The sequence below is a fragment of the Cynoglossus semilaevis genome, chromosome 16, assembly GCF_000523025.1.
Source record: "Cynoglossus semilaevis isolate Cse_v1.0 chromosome 16, Cse_v1.0, whole genome shotgun sequence".
Taxonomy (NCBI): domain Eukaryota; kingdom Metazoa; phylum Chordata; class Actinopteri; order Pleuronectiformes; family Cynoglossidae; genus Cynoglossus; species Cynoglossus semilaevis.
In genome coordinates, this window is record NC_024322.1 from 3,439,422 (window position 1) to 3,464,189 (window position 24,768).

General features: G+C 41.2%; 1 protein-coding gene across 1 annotated transcript in view; it reads left to right on the plus strand.

Annotated features, from left to right (window-relative positions):
* The first annotated feature begins 95 nt into the window (after nucleotides 1-95).
* The window catches only part of LOC103391719 (probable phospholipid-transporting ATPase IH), a 135,488-nt gene continuing 110,815 nt past the window's right edge, over nucleotides 96-24,768 (plus strand). Inside the window, exon 1 of the mRNA XM_025064041.1 lies at nucleotides 96-324. The gene's annotated coding sequence lies outside the window, so the exon portion shown is untranslated. The remainder of the gene's footprint in view (nucleotides 325-24,768) is intronic.

Genomic DNA, 24,768 nt, shown 5'->3' on the forward strand with positions numbered 1-24,768 from the left:
TCTAACTAGCTGTGAGGGAACGTTACTTTACACAGAACACACCTCTACCACCTGTGACGTAGTACTCCGCCCAAAGGTGGTGGCAGGGGGTAAATTTAAATTTGTTTGCGTCAGACACATTGTTGCTGCCATTTTACGGAAATGTTTGGATAAAATACGTGTTTTATTTTTATTAATTATGTAGGTTTTGTTTGTTTTACGTCTTGAACATACTGCACATACGGACGTATTTGGGACGGAGTCACGGCATGATTTCTGTTGGATTATATTCAGGACTTTCCTCGCAAGTAACAGCCGTGAATCCCTGAAAACGCACTGCTCTGGGTGAGTCTAAGTTTTATTTCATTTGTGTGGAAAAAATAAAGTTTATAAGTTTGGTACAGTCTCTGCAGTCCCATTAATCGACATAAAGTTTGTCCGTTAATACCGGAAGTCAGTCATTGTGTTTGTTTTTGTGAAGTTGTTTTGCTATGAGAGCTGCTAAACCGTTGACATGTCATCGTTTTTCTGTAGAGTAATGAATACTGGTTACAGTAAAGGTTTAAAGTAGACAGTGTACGTCACTGTGATGTTAAGCCTTGCAAGTTATTCATATAGCATGTCTTAAAATTGTGACACTAACTGTTGGTCTAGTCGACTTCTTGTAGTCCATTTCCCCAAAACGGACAACAGTGTGTATGTTTGTTTGTTTTTGGCCATATGTGCCCAGGGGCGGTGCCGGGAACTCTATGCCCCATTGATATTGATATGACAATGGGCCCCAACGTAACACACTTAAGAACATAAATATAATTCTACATACAGTGTAGAATTGACTGTTTGACATAAAGCTGATACTCACTACCTGAAGCCTTGTCTCTAAGCAATATTTTACAACATTATTATAGTATACAGCTCCACTGCATGTACTACCAGAAGTAATATCACTTCTTGAAAACTTCTGTCATAGAATTGCTGCTGCTACCAACTCTGCCTTGCATTGAAAAGCTATTGTGTGTCCACGTCTTTATGATGATGATATTGATTGCACTTCATTTTTGACCTTTTTAAAAAAAAGGCATTCAACTTGAATCGCCGTTTCAGCCCACATGAATGTGTATGTTTGTGCGCGAGCTGCTGTATTGAGGTCTATTGTGCAGACTGGTTATTGTGACCGGCTTTGTGGGGGCAGATGATCCCCTTTTTGCTGCTGTTGGATGAATAAGCACAGATGTCAACCTTTTCACTGTGACTCTCACCTTGTCCACTCATTAGTAATGAAATCAGTTACCTTTTGTTTCCTGTAGAATATTCTTTGCTGGAAACAAAAGCACGATGCTCATTCATCCCGGGTGGCAGATCCTGGCTGACAAAGCCGGGCCAGCGCCATGGTGCTGTGACCTTACTGGTCTGGCCGTCACAGTCTGTGATTGGCCAACCACCGTTCGGTGCCTGTTAATTAACAGGGACGTTGAAAAGGTGCATTTGACTTTGTACAGAGAAGTTTACCTGGGCTTCATGTTTCCCAGATGGCGTCTCCTGGACATAACTCAAAAGTTGTTTTCTTCATGTCGAGTGTCTGCCTGCTGGTTGTGAAGCTCAAGAACTGTGAAGCCAGATGTGCGTTATCAAGGTTCTGACCTGTCCCGGCACCTCTTCACTCTCTGGCTGCCTCTTTCTTCCTAAACCAGGATGGAGTGCCAGCTTGTCACTGTGGGTGCTCCACAATACGGCTCAGACCCCACGACTATTGTGGAGCTCAGAAAAAGCATCAAGGTCTTTTCTTTTTCGTTCACTCTTTTCTCTCTTTTCAAAGCAGCAAATCAATCAGATGCACACGCACACATGCATACACACTCACACACACACACGACTCACTTCTTCTCCCTTCCCTCTGTCTATTCAGAAGCCAGTGATCATTTAGACTTGACATGTATTGTGAAAAACTGAGCTGCTCTGCCTCTTTCTTCTTCTCTTTCTTTCACTCGCTTTTTTTCTTTCAACTGTCTGTCATTAATGTCCAGGTCTCACAATATACGAACAGAGGAAAAGAAGAAAGCGAAGAGTGAGGGATGAATTGATGGATGGGAGGATAAGCACTCAGTGTCTTTTCTTTAAAGATTTGTTATTGTACAGTACTGTCTCCCAGTCATTTTTGGTTGGTGTTTCAGTCTGAAAGCCCGTCCACGTGCTCTTTTGTATGGGAAAGCAATAAGGCCCCATTGAATGAAGCTGAATGGACCTGCCATCCTTAGGGGCTGAGGCCTGAGGACTCCTATTCTTTAGCCCCCAATCTAATTGGAGCTGAAATGAAATGGAGGTTTCTTATGAAAATAGGCTTTGTTTGGCCGCAAGGCTGGTAATTCATAAACAATAAGCAGGGCCCCATTGTGTAGATAATAATATATTCATGCCGCTGGAGATGGGGAGAAGGCAAAGCGAAGGCTGAGGATATATAAGGAGGATAGGCAGAGACAGAGATGGAGAGTGGAGGGATAAGAGGAAAGGGGAGGAGAAAGACAAGGGGCTAATGACAAATAGTGGGTCAGAGAAAATTGGTAATGGTTGGGTACAGGCGGAGGACTTATTATAGGAAGTCAAAGAAATAAAAGTGGGCAGGAGAGGGGAAGTGAGTGGGAGTGAGGGAGGTGAAAATGACAGTGATGGACAAGATAAGAGTGAGGTGAGGAGCGACGGAGAACGGGAAGTGGTTTGGAGTATCTCTGAGCCTACAGGTGACTGGGTTGGGCAGCAGTGTGTGGAGGAGGCGTGCGAGTGAGAACAGCGTCCAGAAGAATAGGGCGGACAGTGCAAAGCTTTGTGGAGTGGAGAGTGTTGGAGTGGATTGGTCAAGTGCACCGGGAGTCGAGCAAAGAAGTGAGGGCGGAACAGGCGGAGGCTAAAAGAAGGGAGTCGGGTGGAGGAGAGCCTGTCTGACAGGGCAGACTCTGGACTCACCGTCTGGAAACATGATAAACAGGTGAGCGTCCTTGGCACTTGGACATATTCAGGAGTAAATGTCATCATTATTACAACCCTGCAGACCAGTTCTGCGTCAGAAGTTTTCACTGACATTCTCAGTGGAGCAGAAAAGTGCTGGACTGGACTCTGTGTGCAGGGACAAGTGACTGAGAGGACCCTGGATTGTCTTCAGTTCATGAAGACTGATTTTTAAACTGCTTTAAGTGGACACAACAGTTACTCTGGACACCTTGTCTTTCTACCCTAAACAGTGTTGTGACAGTACAGTGCTATGGTGTTCAGGACTGTCTGCAACATGTCGGAATTGTTTTTACTGCAAAAGAGACAGATGGAACTCTGGTGAGTAAATCTGAAGGGGAGGAGTAGATGTGTTAGGATGTTTGCATGCTGATGCACCGTCGGGGGCGTGGGAGGGTGGCGTTTACCTTCAGACAGAGTGAAGGGACATACAAAACTACTGTGATATAATCTGTGTTCCATAGTCTGCCTGTCATTGTTTTCATTAGCATGAAACACTATTGTAGTTTTCAAATGCTGAGAGTAAACTATTTCATAAAAGTTTAATCAGCCACATCTGCCTGTACCTCCTCTGAAGTGGCACACAGCTGTACCTGTAAAGTGGTCACACCCGTGAATGTGTTGTTAGAAGTAATCATTTGTTAAAAGAAATGGTTTGGAAAGAAATGTCCATGAACAGAGAAATATTAAATTAGTCAATAAACCAAATTGTCTTTAATTTGTAAACAAAACCACACATTTGAAAATGTGATGGATCTGGGGTTTTGAACATACCCATCAACATTTTCTTCAATATTCACAAACCATAAATATATTGTATTTGATAAAAGTAGAGATAATTTATAGGTGACAAAGGAAACATTACCAAGTTGAAATGAATGTCATGTAGTTATGCATCAACAGGAAAAGTGTGTTTATTTTCCGTCATTTTAAGGTTTCATGTATCCCACATGAATGCTTTTTAATTTTGTTTTGGCCAAGAGGTGGTGGTATTTACATACATCGTCTGGCACAGTCAGTTCTTATTTTACGCCACTAGATGTCAGCATTTGTCAGCATATAAAACAGTTTTTGCGGCAAACCAGATGCAATGTTAGTTTTAACGCCAACTAAATAAGGATAAAGATGTTCTCTGACAGTGTAAACTCTGCGGTCACCTAATCAAACCAAACTTTTTCATCAGAATATTGTGGGTGGTGGCGGTGGAGGAAACGGAGGGGGTGCAGCCTTGATACTCACATCATGTTCGTTGTCAATGATTAATCTAAGCGTAAAATTAAATAGTACAAAGCAGGACATTTTCGTTGCCGTATGAGGAGCAGGGCAACGTTAAAAATAGATTCGACAAAAAAATAATGGAATATTTGATTGCATGTCACAGTAAAGGTCATCCATTCATTCCTAATTACATGTTTACACCCACCACAAGATGGCAATCGCACATAGATGAAATCATGGAAGTTTTACGCGTGCGCGCCTGTGTCCTATCTATAGGCATGTATGTGTTTACATTCAGCTGTTCTATAATTGTGTTTGTGTACACTGCACTCCCAGCCTCTCTGACCTGATGGTTTTTATTGAATACCTGTGCAAACAGGAGCGCTCGTCTCCCTGCTGCAGCTACTTGTCCTGTTGTTTTGTTTGTCGATTTTGTTAATTTGCATGCAGCAAAGTGGCTGTTGGCGGCGTCGGTCACTACAAGTGGCTGGCATTCAGACCCTGGTAATCAGGTTCCGGGCAAACCGGGTGGCAGCTCTCCGAATGGTTTGCTGGAGATTATCCCAAAATTATCCACGAATTATCCCCCAGAATTATGCCATTCCAGTCAGGCCTTGTCCATTGATGGGAATGGGAAGAGGGAGAATGTTGGACGGAGACACGTGGATGTGTGTGCACGTTGTTGGGGAGATTTGGACGCAGTAGTGCTGGTGGCTGTCACGGAATGGGCATTTGTGTGTGTGTGTGTGTGTGTGTGTGTGTGCGTGCTCTGTAATGATTCTGGCAGTGTTGGTACATTGGGGTAATGGAGCATGTTAATCCACATCAAACAGCTATTAGCAGCAGATTTTACTCCTGAAAGTCACCAGTTTACAGGCAGAGGAAGGACATGGAATTAGCACACGTATAACCTGGCTACCACTTCTCTCACTCTCTAATTCAGTTGGCCAGTTTTTTTCTTTTAAAAAAAAAAAAAAAAAAAGAGGCATTATTGTTGTGCCAAAAGAAACAGCATTGTTCTTGAATGCAACAGAAGTTTGGCACGCGGCCCGCCAACTAATCAAATCCCCAATATCTGCTGTGTAAATACTGCGTATGTCAACATTGAAATGAAAGGTGTTTATTCCCAGCGGTACAACTTTTGCAGCCATTTGGAGCTGAAAATTGTAATGAATTCATTTTTGTGAGACTGCAGACTGTGCCGTCATTAAGGTGTGGGTAGATAGGAACTAGTTGTGTGCTAATGTGTGGCAGCTGGAGCCCCAGGAGGATGAATAGTGGTGGTGAACCTCTCTGTGATAAGTGTTCAGTAAACAGGTCAGTGGATAGTCGTCCGTGGCTCAATCTGTGCTATTTTCCCTGGCTGAGGACACAAATTATCCTCAGTGTTCATCCCATAAAGAGACCACCACTGGAGTAGCAGCCACATTTATGTTTTTCTGCTGTTTGTGTTCAGTCACACTGCTTTCTTTTTTCTTTCTTTCCTTTCTTTTTCGCTGAACACAGGCATGGTCGCACATGTGAGGTGAAATAGGATGCACAGTTCTCAGCTACTGTAAAGCAAAGTGGAAATTGCTACAATTCTGACATGTGATGAAAGCCTAACAACTATAGCTGTCACTTTTCATTTTTAAATTCGAATATCCATTTAAACTTGTGAAATCTGACATTCACAGAGAAGCAGGCACTGTACACTAAACTCTACCTTTAATCCCTTTCGCCTGTCAGTTAGAACAGACAGTGTCATTAATTTGACCATTTTTCGTAAGAAAGCAAATTAACAATCCCCTTAAATATCACACAACAGCATCTCAAACATGGCTGGCATGGCTCTGCTTTAACACTGCTCTGTTTCTTGCTACTACCAATGCCTCTGTCCCTGCAAAAAACCCTGCTGTTCATTTGATGAGCCCTGCTGTAGCAGGCATTCAGAATAATAATAAAATTCAACAATAAGGGAGATTTGTAATTTCATTTTTGTTTAAATCCACACAAAGGTCTGGACATCTAACACAAAAAACAATATGAAAAGAAAATTGTATATGAAACAGGCAGAGGTGGAGAACCAGAATCGGACACGCTGAGAAGGAGGAAAACTGTGTGAGACTGAGGGGCCAAAAGAGGGAGCGGCTGAGGCAAGTAAAAGGTTAAGTACTCCTTTTTTGGTTACTGTTGGCTACTTCCTGCAGGGCCTGGTCACTTGACCAGTGGTTAGAGGAGAAAGGTAGAAAAAAAATGGGCAGGGTATGAAGGCAGGAGGTGAGGCTAAATCGGCATAAGAGGTTGCAAGGTGAGAGGTGGAAGAGCTAAATGGGAGGAGTATTTGCCTCCGGCTGATGGAGAACAATTGGCTTCACAAGAACACACAGACACATACACACTTGAACCAGAACGCACACACACACATACACACACACACACACACACACATAAAGAAATACAGTCCCAGCAGGCATATGAACTTCAGTGCAGTTGTTGCCATGGCAATTCACTGAGTCGCTGACCCCCCGACTCTATTTTTCCTGCCGCTTTGCTATTGAAAGAGATGATTGACAAGTGTCCAAATGTCAGCCGACCCAGCCGGCCACACAGATGGGGAGGCAGCCATTTCATGGCACTTTCACTCAAGGAGGAAGTGAAGTCTGTGTGTGTGCGTGAGTGTGTCTGTGCGTGTGTCCAAAATCCTTATTTGTTCAAACCTCAAAGGGTGCCTCATATTTGCGGGTTTAAAAACCTTTTAAACTTCAAACTGTCTGCAGCAGTTGCATTTTGATCCATGAGGGGATGCTCTAAACAGGGCTTGACCTTAAACATGATTTGTATATCCTCTAAATAGTGACTTAGCTCGACACAAAAGTTAAAGAAGATAGTGATAGCATGTATATGTGTAACAGTCCTTTCTAAACAGACGAATGTGACGCCAAATACATACATTCACTGTCCCAGTGAAAACCAAATTGGGTTTTGTGGAAATGCATATATTGCCTGCCTAAAGTGAACTACAAACTGAAACAACATAGGGCTCCCGGGTTCACTGTGCCCATCACTCCACTGGGTTTTTCATTAGCTTTTGCTCAATTATGTTAAAACCAAGCTTCATCTTCTTTGTCTATTTCACTGCTGTGGAGTCATGGTGGTACTGTATACAGTACTCTGTATACTCTGTTTTTGTTTCGTACTTTAAAGAAAACAACACATTTCAGGCAGTAGAACCATTTACCGTCATTAAGAAAATGTAGGTTTTGCACTTATTTTTGGCCACATAAAAAACACAGATGCCCTGAGCTGTCAGTGCATCTAAACAAAGATCTTTTGTGATTGAGAGGGTCATATATTTACTGATAACCCATTTACTGACAGGCTGGGGTTGGTTGATGGCTGCTGTTAGCTTGTTTTTTACTGTCCTCATCTGTGTTGGCTGTACATTCAGACATTCATCAGACTGTTTGACACAAACTAATGTATTGCCACATGAAATACGATGAACCGATAAACAGTAGTTAACACACTGCAGATAGCCATCCAGGGTGACGTCCATGTTGTTTCACGCTCAGAATGCTTTTTCTTATTTCTGTGTATATATATTTAATTTATTTATTTTTTGTGTGCTGACTGCTGCTCTCGCCGTCTCATTGTGTGCAGGTTTAAAGGGATCGGCCTTATCTTGATCACCCACAGCAACACATTAACCTCTCCTCTCTTATCTCTACACTGGTCATTAGTGCCGAAACCCTTAACGTCCTATTGACAAAGGGTACACAACACTGTGTGTGTGTGTGTGTGTGTGTGTGTGTGTGTGTTTTAAGTTATCTTAGGTGACATGTGGCTGAGATCTGCTGAGTTGGTGATCTGAACTGATAACATTATTAGCCCGTGGTGTGTGTGTGCCTGTGAGTGTGTGTGTGCACATAGTGTACAGTAAAAGAGGAGAAAAAAAACTGTAATATTTCTGCAGAAACTGTTGGGTATCACCTGTTATCAAACACATTGATTCCTTTGTTGGTTATTAATGAGCTTGTCTTTTACCCTTCTGCACACATGATTTAAATGTTTTTCCTGATGTAATGAAAATATTTCAAATGAAAAGCCAGTTCTTAATTTTGCTACGAGTCCTTTTTAGAAAGTAGGAATTTTTTGAAAACATTTAGAAAAGTGGAATATAAAATGCACTTCCTGTTTCTCGTGAACGCTTACAAGCATCACATTAAAGCTTCATCAAAAACAAATTCAATCAAGACGGTGTTTTAATGTGTGGCATTAGGCATGAGGTTTTTGTTTTACTCTGAATGAAAACATACCAAAAAAATACACATTCAGGGAAAACGGTTATTTGATTCAGTACTTTTTACCTGACACACAAACCCAGTAAAAGAGCCTTCTTTGCTGTGTTTCCTCCTGTGTTTTTGTTTGCAAAGCCTAATAACCAGAACCCACACCCTCAATCCCAAGAAGTGAAATAACCAGTGAATGCTTAAACCTTACTCTCTGCCTTAGTGAAACTCTCATTTTCATCCTTATATTGAACTGAAAAACAAGGCCATGCCTCAGTAGGACCTGGATTCAGTTAGGACTAGAGGTCTTAAAAGGAAAAACTGTTATAAATCTGAAAATAGCAAAAAATTAAACAGGAAACAAAAGGAAGTGCATAGACACAAACAGACACACAGAGCATTGTGGGTAGAGTCATTGCCGCATGTATTCCTCTCAGTGAATGCCAGTGGTTAACAGTGTTCCTCAGTGAAGAGGAGGACAAGAGGAGGGTTCACTCAAACACATGACTGTTACTAACTAAATATTAGTGCAGACTCTCTCTCTGTCCCCTTCTCTCTCCCCCAATCTCTATGTCTCTCTCCCTCTCTCGCAGTATGTGGCAGTGTGTCTGCTCACATGTGTATGAGTGGATGTAATTATGTGCACAGGAGAGGCTGTTTGGCGTAAATAGACTTCCAATTATTCTTTTAACCTGTTAGAGTGTTAGCCCCATGAACACCCACCGCCGCCCAAAGAAGAGCAACAAAAACCTGAACACATCCATAAAATATAAATGCCTCCATTGCTCTCTGCTTTTAATAGTTATGTGCCAGAGTAGAGCTCTAATATAATGTGTCCATTATGTGTATATACACTCTCCTTTAACCTTTTTAAAACCATTATGGGTAATATTTTTACAACCACCGTTTCTAATGGATACCTAATATCTTATTCTTCCCTTTGATCAAGGCAGATTAATCAATAAAAATACACTACAATGAAAAAGTATAAATCATAGCCTGAATTTGTAATATTGAACCTGCAATTTTTATTAACAAAATATTTATTTTAATGTAATACAAATAAAGCCAATACATATTTTTTTAATATGTTCATGGTAATTTTTAGATGTTATTGTTAATTTCTACTGATAAAATATTTAATATTTCCATCAATATTTAATTTCACAGAATCTCTATTTCTCCAGTTACACACACAAAAAATTAAATTGAAAAGACATAATTCAATTGCGGCCTAACCAAGTACGTAAATGTGCAATACTACTGTAGATATGTGAGTATTTATCTCCAAATCAAATTCAGTTACATTTTTTTCCCCTTTTACCAACTAAACAGGTAGTTGGCTTAACAGGTACCTAAGAAAATAATCATTACTTTTAGGTCTGCAAATTTACATGTATGCTAAACACATGCATATATGTTTAATGATGACAGGCATAATTAGTGTTTCTGTCAGTATTGGGTTCATGTGGATGTGTAATCATCAGCATCTGTCATCAGCAGAGACGCAGGAAACCCTGATATTAAGACACACGTTCAGTGCAGTGGGAGGTGTATGGTCCCTTTATCAACCAGGAGGATTCTAGCCTGCAAACACAACGGTGGTGCAGTGACTCTGCCTGGACATTGGTGGCGCTGCTGCTGCATAATGGTGCAATGCCTGCCCCTCGGCAGCAGTACTGTTGGAGCCACTCACAGCCAACATTACATTAGGAAACATTATCTAAATACTCAACAAAGTGAAATTGAATTTAGGGCTCCCTCTCTACCCCCTCACTCCCCTGCCCTCCTCCCTCCACCCCGCCGTCCACCTCCTCTACCTCCCGCACCTCTACCCATTCTGCTGTTTAAGCTGGCCCGCTCTGGGATGCCATTCTCTCCTGATTGTTGGAGTGAATCAAGCAGGATCCCCTGCTCTTCATCCACTCTCAAATTGAATCAGCCTCAATTTGACCATTTTTATGGAGCAGACTCTCATACAGATGTACAGTATCAGTGCATGCATGTCACAATCCACGTGTGTGTGTGTATTTGTGTGTATTTGTGTGTGTGTGTCCATATGTGCTTCCAGTGTCAACGAGAGAAGCTCACAGAGAAGTGGGAAGCATCTTCCCGTTTGCCGCAGAATGGACCAATTAGTGTTTTAGCATCAGAGCAGGAACCGGCGTGAATATGTCATTGATTAGCAGGATTTGGCTAATCATCACGTCTCATGAACTCAGCCGCCAATGTCAGCTGGATCTCCTACAGTACGCCTCCTTCACCTCACTCAAATCCCTCCACTGAACTCCTTCTTCTTCTCCTTTCAGCGTCTTTTACCACACTCATCCCTTTGCCCATCTGTCTCCGTCTCTCCTTTCCTTCCTTCTTTCCTTCCTTCCTGTTTTTCTCCCATCTTCTGAATTTCTTCCTTCCCCTCATTTTTTCATTCATTTTCTAAAAGGTTTACAGTAAGACGGAGAAAAGATGCTGATGTGTATGTATAACACTTAAAATGAAGAATACAATTTTTCACTGCTGCTGGTTTTACCTAAGGCGTTATTAATGTGCTGGTTTCTGTCGTGAAGTAAACATTTCTCACAAAACTGCTTAATGGACATTTTAATTAGGTATTTTTTCTGTCCTGATATTTCAGACCATAACAGTCAAGAAAAATCATACATTTAACTTAATGAAGAATTTAAATTTTGATACATGTGAGTAACTTTGTCTCAAAGTATATAACCTTCACAGGCCTCGGCATAATCAGACTACAATCTTAGCTATATATATTAGTTTTTGACAAAATGAGAGTTACATTGAAACTTATCAGTCCAATGTTTAAAAGAAAAAAGTGAAAATAAATCACTTTCCTTTTTTTTTCATTTGCCGCACAGTGACAGGGTCAGAAGTGCTGATCGCTTTGACAGCTCAAAACAGACAGAAATATTTTGGATAACCTTCAAAGTGAGCCATGTAAAAGCAGCATTTGTTATCTTTGAAAGCCAAACAACTGACTGGCCTGTGTTATTTAGAACTACATGTAGTTTTTTGGCCTTTAATCATTGTGCCTAATTTATGTTTTTTATTTTTGTGATTTCGGGGGGAAATTTTAATTATGTATTGTAATTGTTAAAAATAATTGTGATTTGAGTACAGATTTGGCAACATCATTATTTTACTTGGGTAACTTACGACCTGCCATTTCATTTCTTTTGACCAATTGTATTTTCCTGGTATTTCCTAACTTCTTTCAAGTTATGGCTTATTGTTAATTGTTAGTTTTGGCTAATTTTAAGCTCAGTTACTCAGTTATCATGTGATAAATCTAACATTAAGAAAATTATTTCATAAAAAGAAGCCACTGTTCATTTTCTCTTATTGAATAAAGTCACTGGCTTAACAGGAACTCACTTTTATTTTCAATTTGACCTAGGTTTTGAATGAGAGGTAATTAAATTAGCTGTTTGTGTAATATCTTATTAATTAGCAACTGTTTGACACAGTATGGTGGCCAGCTGGGAGCCTAAAGGGGGACATTCAGTGCTTAAAGTGTGTGTGTGTGTGTGTGTCTGTGAGAAAGAGAGGTTGTTGTGGGGGGAGACTCACGTTGTTTGATTTGTTGTGTTGCTAATGTGACACTGATTATACAGGTCAGAGTAAAACAAAGCGGTGAGATACGGCAATGCTAATACAGAGCCCTGTGATAACAGGGTTGTCATCTCTCATACAGACACACAAACACACACACACACACACACACACAGATACACCTTCATATAAAAGTATACACATGTATATACATGCTTTCAAACAGTGAGAATCACTCTCCACACACGACGCACAAATTCATAGTTAATGGAGGAAATAAAAAAATAAAAAATAAAATCTCACAATGACTTTAACAATCACACTGAGGGTTTTTTTTTTTTTTTGTAAGAGGTAGACTGTTGCCATGGAGAAAGGAGGTTAGTGAATTTGACCTATGCTATCATGCTAGCTTTGGTCCCACAGCTGTAATTTCAAATGAGAGGGAGAGAAGGAAAAAAAAGTCTCTTACTGAATTGATTTATCCCTATGTTTATGAGTAGATAAGTGCAGTGATGCTTAGATGGAGGGTTATTTTCATGGGGTGACTCTTTTGTGCGTATTGTGTTTATCTAGGCCACTGTTGATGTAGGGAGTACTGTAGCTCTTTTTCTCACAGCAGGGACCCTCTTTTTGTGCTTGTGTGCAAGTGTTTTTTTTTCTGTAGCCACAATTTGTGTGTTTTTTTTAAATGTGTCACAGTGTGTGTTTGTTTTGTGGGTTCAATTTCTGCGGCAGGTTTGGCAAAGGCATGGGAGAGATTGTGGTTTACGATGAGTGGTTCGTGATCGGGGCTGTTCAAAATCAATCACAATATCACGTGAAAAGGTAAAGTAAAAATGGCTGATTGACAGTCATTGTGTTTGTCCTGATTCAGTCGACACACAGTATGTTCTCTTCTATTTAAACACAGTGTTTGTCCTGATTCAGTCGACATACAGTATGTTCTCTTCTATTTAAACACAGACTGTCTTTCTGGCCGCGTTCTCGTGTCAGCTGTAGCTGTATCCAGGCGCTGCGCACACTCTGTACTGTATGTACACATGCAGAGCTGTGGGTTTTAGTCAGTCTTTTTGGATGAAAGGGCTGAGATACTCAGGGTAAAACAGAAAAATGAGGCTGGTGTTCCACAATCAACACACTACTACTACAACTATATCTGTGTTTTAGTAAAAAGGTTAACAAGCACAGTATTGCTTTAATTATCCCCATGTTTAACATGAACTCCAATTTAAAGCTTTGTTTAGCTTCCGCAGGGCAACTAAAAACATCCATTAATTGTATTTTTCTCTGAATGTATTTTATAATGATGATGTGGAAATGATATAATCTATAATATAAACTTTTAAAATTATATATAAAATTATAAAATACCTCTAAACTGCGGACATTCTTGGCCCCTTTAAATGAAAAGTACTCACAGGAGCTATGAGAGGACAAACTAGAGTAGTACCACTTTATTAAGTGCTGCATAGCTGGTTGTACTGAATGACTTTAATAGAGTAACGATTGTTGGATTTGAATCAAGTATTGGCCCCGATACAAGTACCATTACAGGTATAGGTACATATATACCATCCTTACTAAGCTACGTTGTTGCTGCTGCTTCTGGCCCAGAGCCTCTGATGAATCCTTAAGACAGAGAATAAAACAATGTTATTGTGTAAGTTGTTTCTCATGTTGATTTTAAGGCTTAGTAAAGAACTTAACAATCCTGCACTGTGCACTGGTCCAGTCACAGGTGGATTTACATGTCAATATCAACATGTAAATGCAGGAGTAAGTTGATTGTCAGACACATTTTTATTATTATTTTTTTTAATCCAAAAAATCCGTAACTGTACAATTTCAATCAAATTGACATAGATGTGTCTCTTTAATCTTAATTAGGTCAGACAAACAAAAAGATGGTTTTCCACATGTCACTGACTGTGAGTGTGTGCATATGTGACTTTGACATATGGAAGATGACAAGAGAGCAAATGGGAAGGCAAGATACGGTCGACTGTCTGGCTTTGGGGACAATTTGCCGGAGAGGCTGTGAACGTCGGTCAGGATGGGCGGGGTATGTGTCAATCACATGTTTGACAGGGTCTTGTATAGGTTGTCATGTTGCCCAGCAGCTGAGGGCAGTGAACTGGGGACCCTGCAGGCCAAGTGGGGGTCACCGTCTGCCCTAAATGGACCTCTCTACGGCGGCGGTGTGCAGATAGGCGATGGCGTCATTTTAGGAAGGTCAGGACAGAGGTGATTCAATTCTCTGTGTTTGGGGCGTTGGGAGATTGAGTGCTCACCTCTGTCCACCCAACCACATACAGGTCAGCAGAAATTAGATGGAGAACCACAACAACAGTGAGAAAGGTTGAGGCAGAGAGCCACCCCTTTGTGTGTTTATGAGTGTGTGGGTGAGAGAGAAAGTGTGTTTGTGTTTTTCCAAACGTCTTTTTTCCTGTGTCCAGTGTGTTCACTGGACGCCAGTGTCCCTTTCACTGTTAGAAGCCCTCGTTATTGAGGGGGTGACATTGGTTCTCTGTCTCAGGAGACTTTCATCTTCATTGTTCCCTTTCACTCACCTTTTCTTTCTGTACTTTTCTTTTCCCCCCCGATGTTTTCGCTGACTCTGCCCTTAACTTTCCTCCTCAGGGAAATTCCCTGAACAGGTCAATGTTGTTTTATGCACGTCTTTATTGACGTTCAATACCAAAGATTTTTTCAGATTTCTGATCTACTGTTTGTGATCTCAGGAAGGTCTCTTCTGTGGAGGTCAGGCTTCTCTGCTGAAGGACAAGACATGTACAATAGAGCTTAAACAATGCAGGTCAATTTTCAATACAAAATAACTTAAAGAACATAAAAGTGTATGTATCAACTCAAGTAAAATCACAGTACAGTAGGTGTTCACTGTAAACTATGGCAGTGATTCTCAAAATAATTATACCTGCAAACTGGAAAGTATAATGTTAAGAAAGGTCAAGCTGGTATGTTTGTTTCTATAGCACTATGTTATACTTTACTCATTTTATCTTGTACTGTAATGTCAGAAACCTGAAATGGGACCTTGAATCAGTTAGTCATAATTAAACAACAAAATGATGTCTCTAGAAAACAAACAACATATAGAGTCACCAACCATAAAATAAAACTACAACTCACTCAGTTTACTAAAAGCCTTAGTTGAAGCTCCTTGTGGTAACATTTTTCAAGGTCAAGATTCAGTTTGGGGTTAAGATAAGGGATTAAGGGAATGTGCCCTTTTTGTCCTCATAACACATGAAAACAAGACTCTGTGTGTGTTTATGCGTTAAGGAGAGAGGGAAGCACCAATAGGAAACCACCATCTGGTTGTGAAGGCCAGTAGACCGTTGGAGGTGTGCTGCCCTGCCCTTGTCAACGGCAGCTGTGTGTCCTACATGCATGTTGGTGTGTGTGCACACATTTGTTTGCTAATTAACACTGTTACAATTAGACTACTGAAAGCCATCTACACGAACTGTGCTTTTTCTGACAGAAGCCAACCTTTGCAGTGGAGATTCCAACTTGTTGTTGAAGGAATCTTGTATGCATTTCTTTCCTGCTTTTGACCAACACGTGATCTTTTGATGGTGATGGTCACACAGTAGCTGAAGCAGATATTGTTGCCATTACAGGTCAGATAGTAAAGATCTCAGCTGTCATAAAAACAGCCCTAATCTCTCCATTTCAGTCTCTATGCTCTTTGTCCATTTCTAAAATCTCAGATCAGCAGACTCAACAGTGTCTGTTCTCATCCTTCCCTTCATCTCTGTTTGTTCATTCAGCTGCCCTCCTCTGCCTCCGCATCTCTCCAATCCCAAGGGCAAGCTGAAGGCTGACAGCTTTGTTTGTGTTCTCCACTAAGTGATTTTTAATCAACTGGTCTGCACAAGTCCTCCCAAGGGCAGATGAGGATGAGAAAGATGGAGATGAAGCGGCTGGTTGGTCGGCTACAAAGCAGCATTACTGGTGATCCAGCAAGTTTTAACACTGTGGTTCACGTGGGGTTCATATCTGTTTAGTTATGGGCCGTTAATTTCTCTTCTTTATACATTTTTTCCCCTGCAGTTCATATGTGTGAATGCTATGGTTTACTTCACAAAGAGCACACTTCATTTACAGCAGGAGCTAGTCTAAATATCCCATCTAAGAGTTTTGGCTGTAAAGTTTTTTCTAAGTTTTGAATTTAATTTCATAAACACCTGGATGTTTTGCACTTCTTGAGCTGAAGAAGCCTCCTTAGATGAGAGTTGAAACATCTTCAAGAAACCAGGCCGTTCGAGCTGCTGATTTCTAAATCCCATAGGTTAAAATGACCTGAATGACTGAGAACCTACACAGATGTGTACCCCTATGCAGTGTGCCAAACAGCCACATTACAGTTGATGCCAAACACCATAAAAAACCTACCCCATGAGGTGGAGAATAAATTGTCAAAAATAATTCTGATGCATTTATGTGACAACCAATCAGATGTGTCTATTGGTAAATGGTGGTGTTCTGGGGTTTAAAAAAGAAAGAAGAAGTCACAGCCATATTTGCCAATGGCCCTGCTCCCTAAATAGGAAATTATAGCACGCTATATAGTGGGCTCAGAATAATAATAGAAATCTTGACTTCGGGTGGGAAAACATATTCAAAACAATTTTAAATTCCAACATGTTCTTTTAATGCTTATATTTTCAAGGAACATTGTTATCTCAACGTTCAAATGCCTATTTGTTGTGACTGCAGACAGACTTTGACCTGTAGTTCATATTAGGTCATAGACTTAGGTCATTTACTACACTCATAAAGTTTTTTTTTTTTTTTTTGTCGGACTGGCAGCTAAACCTCTCCATTCCATTTCTCTCCAGTTGACTGTGAAAACGTGTGCAGATTCACTCCAATGTTTTGCTGGATCTGAACCATTTTTAACCTCCATACACTCAACCTATAGTTGCATCCATTTGCATTTTTTCTCTTCACTTAAGAAAACTGTGCTGCTGCTGAGATTGACCTCAGCCTCTGTTTGTGGATGCCTTTTAAAAAAATGGTCACAAGTTCATGGTTTTCTCAGCTCTTTGCTGTACTGAAATATCAAACACAGCAGAGACACTCAAAAGGCACCTTGAGGAATTATCATCAACAAAAAGCTCTATACCAACACTTTAACTATGTGAAGTGAAATGTAACATATTTAAGACTCAAGACTTACGCTGATAAAATTGTAACTAAATCTCTCTCTCTCTCTTTTTTTTACCTTAAAAAAAGGGAAAAAGAGACTTGAGAGGTAACATTGGTTGGTACTAACTGAAGGAACATCAGAGGTCATTTGTAGAATTTGAATCTGTGAACACAGTCCTTCTTCAATTCAACTATTTTTATTTTTAAATATGGTTTATGAAAATAAAAGAAGGAAAAGCAGGGTTAATAAAGTCAAGCATGTGCTGTTGTCATCGCTGTGAAAGCTCTTCTTATTCCCTCACATTCAGTGTTATTTTTGGATTGCCGTAATGCACAGTTTCCTACAGTTTATACGCTTCATATTTTACAGGATGTGTCATCTTGGTTTTACGGGAACTAGTTTCAAAGGATCGCTATTCTGACTATACTCATGATAGCATAATTCGAACAGCTCTCACAGCTATAACGTTACATATACAGCACTATGATGTAGGATTTATCTGTAATACCGCCCCCTTGTCACAGTCATGACAATGTCAGGTTATATTACTGAGGTTTCCCTGTCACTCAGCTGACTTTTTAAACCATGTGGAAACAGAAAAAATGTACAGAACACGTGTTCCGGTGGACTGACGGACCGCCGTCTGCTGCCTGTCAAACCACAGGCTTTGAGTCTATGATGCCACTTATTAGGAGATAGGATTAGTCTACAGATTATTTCTGTCATTATTCTCCTGGTAATCCACAGGCAGAGCTGCAAACAATAAAACTCATCCATTCAAGACACAAGTGACGCGACAAAACAAATGCTGCCCGCTTCAGCAGCAATGGATTATTGGGTAATTTTAATCTATAGGTTTGCTGCTGTCTCATACAGTGCACTTAAGGTTCTGGTAAGATGTGATGTAAATTATAACATTTGACACAGGGTAGTTATGGGATAATGAGTAAATATTCAGCCATGGCCAATTGCACCGCATTGTAACACTTTTACTTGTTGAATGATGTTTCTTCGCTGTCGCCTCTAATCTGTCACCTGGATCTGGAACAGACTAGAACAACAAGGCAGTAGTTAAAAGTTTAACTAAAGCCCATGTAAAACAATTTCACCTTACTTTTGTACTTTGAAGGTTGTCAATAAAAAGAAAACCATTTAACCAGTCTTGGGCCACTCACTGCAGGTAGATGATTCTGTACTGGCTGACATCTCGGTCTTTTAACCTTCTGTTTCATTCACTTCATTTGGAGAAAGTCAAGGCCTTGAGTCGCCAGAGAGAAAAAACGTGGGATGAGTGTCACAGCAGCGCAGCACTGGGGACACACGACTTGGGTTGCCCTCGTAAAAGCTTGGACTTGTTTTCCTATTGTTCAGCAACCTTCAGGGGAAAAGACGGCTACTATCTGTATTACCAATCAAACCTTCAGGTAGAAATAGGAGATTAGGAATGAAGGAGGGGCAGCATCAACACAGTGCTACATCTAAAATAGGATACATCCTTCATCCTCCATCATCCTCCTCTCAGCTGAAAGCACGTCAAACATCTGCTGCTTTTTTGTGTGACCATCTTAGTCTAGTGATTGAATCTGACAGGGCCACTCGATTGTATTTTTGACAGGACTCCGGTAGCAATGAGATTAACTTCAGCACAGACGAAGCCTGACGTACAGTGCTGGTGGTTTGAAGTGAATGCGTCCCGCAGCCTCTACACACTTTCTGTCAGCTGTTTGCTGTTGTTGGTTGTCTGGTCTCTTCTTCTTCTCTGGGCTCTGCAGAAGCAGCTGCGGAGGAGCAGAGATAACTCTTAACTTTGTTTTGACACTTTTGATTAAGGACCATTGAAGGAACACCTGTATGGCGGCCGGGAACAATGTGCCGAGCCCGTAGAGAGATTGATTTTGTGCATTAGAGAAGCAGCCTTTGTCTAAAGCCACGAGGCCCTTTGTTATGCTAACCAGCCATGGAAGATTTCCAATTCAATTTCACCTGAACGCTGGTCAGCCGCACACTCCATTGTATGGCGTCCCTCGGGCCCGGCAGCCCCCACCACCGCCACCGCCACCGCTGCCTCTCCCCTGACGTCTCTCAAACTGCAATTTAGCCGCCTTGGACGGTGCATTTGTGTGTGTGTGTTGGGATTGGGGGGGTTAGATTGACAGCTGACTGGATACACTCACTGCTGTATTCACGGATTCCTGTCCTTGTGTGTGCAGTGGGCTGCAGAGAAATGAGGGTTGCACAGTGAAATGAGATGATATTAATTATCCTAATCCTGATAGCTCTCTCTGGAAGTGTGCATCCACTCATCTGTCTCAGGAGAGGACCTGGATGGTCAGTCAAAGAGAATGTCAGTGAAATGAAATGGAAGCAGATGAACCCAGCGGAGAATATCCTTCCACAACAACAACACTGCTCAGCAAATGAGATAGCTATAGCTGCTGAGTCAACTTCCCCGAACAACCAAAACCTTAAAGAACGCTTTCAGTGATGCATAAGTAAGAAAAAAGTAATCTCACTGCATTTAGCAAGTGACAATTCACCGATGCAGGCATTAACTGCAAGCACTATGTGGCGCTATAGCATGGGAACTAACTTAATGTTCATCTACGTCTTTCCCCTGCAAGCCTTAACTTATATAATGGTGTTAGGAAGGAAGTGATGAGACAATGTTGGACAGTGACAATAACAGGATAATAACAGACCTGGATCTCCTCCCTGGTGACTGGAGAGGAATGGGCAACTTTTTAACAAATGTTATGAGGGACGTATCAATAACTAGACTTTGCACAGAGATTTGGGGTTTCCGTTAGGCAATTTGACTACAATAGTCAGATATATACTTTATATACAGTGCAGATAATAGTAATACCCTATTTTTAAATTTTGGTTGAGTGTTTGGTCCCACAAAATGAAAAGTCAATAAGTGACTGCATTGCACAGACTTTTCCTTGTTATGAAGCTATAGTTTATGACAATAACAACTAAACTTTTCTTTTTAACTTTTCAGAACATCTGCATTCCGGCGTGAACACACGAAGCTTTCTGAAATTATTATTTATCTATTGCCAAATTTATTTTCTGATAAAAACTAAAGGAGGAGCCTATTTTAATTGAATACCTCTCCAAAAGAGCACATGATAATTGAAGCGGAGGGTTGAGAGGGAGGCGCCGTGAATAGGCCTGTATTACACAGAGATTTGTATTAAGATCAAGTCTCTGTGGTGATGAAGTAGCACAATGCCCAGCTGCAACCATTTACTCCCATACATGCACTAAGAGAACTTTTTAGACTCGCTCATTATGCTTGATGATTGTATTATTTTAGTGGTGTCACACTCCAGCAGGCTGGATTTGATAACATGATTCTCCGAGCACAAAAGTTATTAATGAGTTTTCTTTTCTGTTGCTTGGGGGTTTTTTTTAGGACTGAAGTACAATTCTCTCAGAAGATTTCTTCCTCATCTCTTACAAGTTGCAGCTTAACTGTGCATATACTGTAGTAGGGCTGCCTGACACACGTGATAACATGGCACGTGACTTCCCTCAGCTCACTGCTGTTTTGGCATTTCTAAATCTTAAAGATAATCTTTTTAAATACAGTCTGGAGGTGATTTGTGCAGCAGACAATCCTGCTTTCCTGTAGAAGATATTTGATTTAATGGTCACACAATACATACAGTGTGAGTTGTACACTGCATTTTACCACCTTTAAAATTTAATTGATTTGCTTGTGTTTGTGCGTTGGCACGGTTGTTTTTGCGACCCCAATAGTTTCGTTTGTTCAGTAATGCAGCACATCACCACAAATGTGTGCAGAGAAAGGCCTAATCCTGGCCTGGAGTAGAGGTAAAGTATATTTAGAGCACCGCAGATTGTGAAGGTTGTTATTATTGCGTTTGAGTGACGATCACGGTGGTTTGATGGTGAATCCGTGCCTTTTGCCCAAGACATGCCAGAGGGGACACACGAGTGTAGAAATTCTTTCATGAGACTCTTGTCTTTCCTCCTGAGCTTGCCCTGTAGCCTGATGAGACCCCTACAGGCTCCAAACTCATCCCTCCCTTCCCCACCCACAACACCCGTCACTTTGCTCTCTCACACTCTCAAACCAGTGCACCAGACGGAATGAAGTGAGGAGAATCGCTGTTCAGTGCCTGAGGTGTTACTGCCAACATACAGTGGCACACATCCCTCCTCACCCCCACCAGGCCCTGTCCTTCAATAGGCTTGTTATGAAGTATATTTTTGTTCTTGTGTTTTTTTTTTCATAGCATTTTTTAATTCCACAGCTGCATATCTGAGGAGCAGGATTTCCTTGGTTAGCTTCCCAGAATCTCTTTCTCTCCATCTCACTGTTTCCCTCCCTTATATCCTTCCCCACCCACCCCGTCTCCTTCTCCTACCACGACAATCCCTATCACTTTTCACGTCTCTCTTTCTTCCTCTCTCTCTTTCCTGCCCCCCCATCCTTCCGTTGCCTGGGGGCTGATTATTTTAGTGGAAATACCAGCATCGTGCATCTCTGCCAGATTCTGCCAGCCCAAGCCTCTGCCACCTCGCCCCTCCCTTCCCCTCTCCCTCCCTGCCTACCCCCATACCCACATCCCTCCACTTAGAATAACCAATCTGATGATGTGACAGTTTCTTTCTCCCGGTAGAAAATCTGCCTCTAACCATTTTTTTTTCGCTTCCTCTTGGGTTTTAGATTCCAACGTTGTTTGACATGTTATAGAACGGTTTGAGCTTCCCACCTCCGCAATCCTTATTCTATCCCAGGGAAGCGGCTGGCATGGGAATCTAATACTTGGCAAAGAGGGCAAGGAAGGAGGTGGTGGTGGGAGGAGGGGTGCTGGATATTTTAAAACAATCTTTTTTAACACACTTCATTTCTTCTTTTTGGCTGAAATGCACTCCGTAATTCTAGCTAAGTTCGCTCTGACTGCATTCTCCTCTGTGCTCAGATCAGTTATTGAGATTTTACACAAAGTTGAGAAGTTTCAAGTTCTATTCACGTTGGTTGTGTATATGTGTGTGTTCTATTGAGCATCAGCTTGTTTGCTTGTGTGTAATGTAACCATGCCAATGGGTTTCGGTCCTTGACTTGATGGTCATTGGTTGCCATGGCACTGGCCTAAGGAGAAATCAGGTCCGGTTGCAAGGCTTTGATGAGCAGGAGATAAAAGCTGCTTTCTTCTTAACACATAGACAAAAGTGTAAAAAAAAAAAAGTCTTCCCGCTTCTGTTGCTGTCGCAGCTCGCAGTGAAGCTGACCTGAGTTTACAGACATGTAGCTTCAGCTAAACCGCGTCTGAAGGCTCACTGATGCCAATCACACACTTAACCTCCAGGAAAGTGCACCTTTTTGAAATTTCACTCAGGCATTCAGCCTGATGGTGGTCATTAACTAATTTTTTGTCACTGTCTGTCATCAGCTTCATTGTCACGCAATCATATAGTTAGAACTTGCCAATTATGAATCACTTATGTTGGTTTAAGGTATTTTAGTGGCAGACGAAGCCCAGCAGAGGTTAATCAACTCTCTCTTGTTACATTGTCTCAGTTAATGTATTGGCCAAAAGAAATCTCTCTCTCTCTCTCTCTCTCTCTCTCTCTCCTTTCCTCTGTCCTTTTCTATCTTTCTCTCTCTTATTCTCTCTGTCTTGTTTTTTTTTTTTCCACAATGCCTCAGCCTTGGTGGGATCTGGTCGCCAACAGATAACTGCAGTCTTTGTGTGAGCCGTTCAAAGCTGATACATACAGTAGCAGTCAAATAGGGTTTGGTTATTTTGTTTGTTCAATCTGATCATTTACATTGCATGTCCACGAAAGAATGTGTTTTCGTTTTTTTTGGAGGAGGGGGGCCATAGATCTGTGTAGATTTCTACAAATACTCTGTCTATAAAACTCTGTCTGGATATTGTTTCCCCCAATGTTGGTCATTTTACATCAACATAAAAATAAATCACAAAACAGCACAGTGTCAGTAAATTCTATTATGCCAAAGTTAATATAGAACTTTGCCTTTTTGTCATTGTTCAACACTAAATCAAAAGCCACAGACGCAGACATTAGTCAGTTCAACATTTGTGCATTTACTTTTCCATTTTTTTTTTTTTTTTTGCAACTCACATTTATGTAAGATCCCTGCAGATTAGCTGAATATAGCGACAAGGCTGCGGCTTAAAAAAAGCTACAGTTTCCATTTCTTTCTTCAGCAGCAATATTGCTTGATGTTAACATGGTGTTACCTCATAGTTGACAGTTCCACCTCACAAAAACGACATAAAAATAAAATAGGTCAATTAAAAATGTAAACAACATGTTGGATTGTTTCAGGTGAGTAGTATTTTTCAAACATCCACATAAAAATAAAACAAAGTTAATGGAGTGAATTTTATATATGTTGTCATCTCCCATGGACCCAAGACAAAATGTATTAAGTCATTGTAATTTTATGCAAACTGGGCCTCAAAGGCTGAGATACCCCCACAACGCTGAGGCTGACTTGTTTATCAATGTGCGGTACCTCTCGGCATGCAGAGCAGCCTGGCGGCCCCCAGCATGAGGCTGAGCAGGCAGAGCTGTCATTGTTTAACGCCTCCCCTGATTAGTTTACTCTCGCCTGATTAGAAATTAATTAAAATGATGACACAGATCCCAGCAGTGGAGAAGGAGGAGGGGGGCAGAAGGAGAGTCAAGGAAAATAAGGGCTACATGTGTGGAAAAAAGGGGGAGAGTAGAGGGTTAGTGGTTTGCTGGTGACATCCATGGGGAAGGGGTGATGTCAAGTCAGGCAGCTTTTAGCAGAAGAGTGTGCAGTGGGGAGGGATTCTGTGTGGAGTGTATGGCAGGAGTGAGGGCTAAGTGTTTTGGGCCGGGGGGGGGTGTAGTAGCGTGATGGGAGCGTTACTCTGGCGGGGGACAAACATGGTTTAATGAGTGACTCTTGTCGCAATCAGAACATCGTTTCCTCATGCATTCTAATGAGCTGAATGTAGACAAGGAGATCGGTTCACGCTCTAATTTATTCAATATATTTTGTGTATTCACCCTGTTTATTTAATAACAGAGACCAGGCACATTAATCAACATCTCAGCCATCATCGCATCAGTGCAAATTTTCCACAGTGAGTTTTCTCCCTGGTCATGTTAACAGCTCCTCAGAAGCACATTTGGTAAACAGTCGGGCTGCTGCTGCTATCTGCCACTCGGTTATTGCATCTCTAAACACGGCGAGTTTTGTCGAACGAGTCAGAACAAAAGCTTTGCGTATTACATCCTTGTCTGATAACATCACGGGTTGAGCAAATATCACTCTTGTAAACATTTGAGTGCAGCGCTGGGGCTTACATGTCACCCATGGATGAGCCTGTAATTCTCTCTGCTAATAAATCTCCTTGGAGCTCTGGCTCTTCTTTTCCCACCGCAGGCTGGTGTTGCCCTTTAATTTTTACTTTCTCGATTACTTGTCTTGTCTCTGCCATTGTTCTACAGAAAGTTAAGTCAACCAGGAGACACACTTTTTAATTAGGATCTAATCTTTTTACCATTGACGAT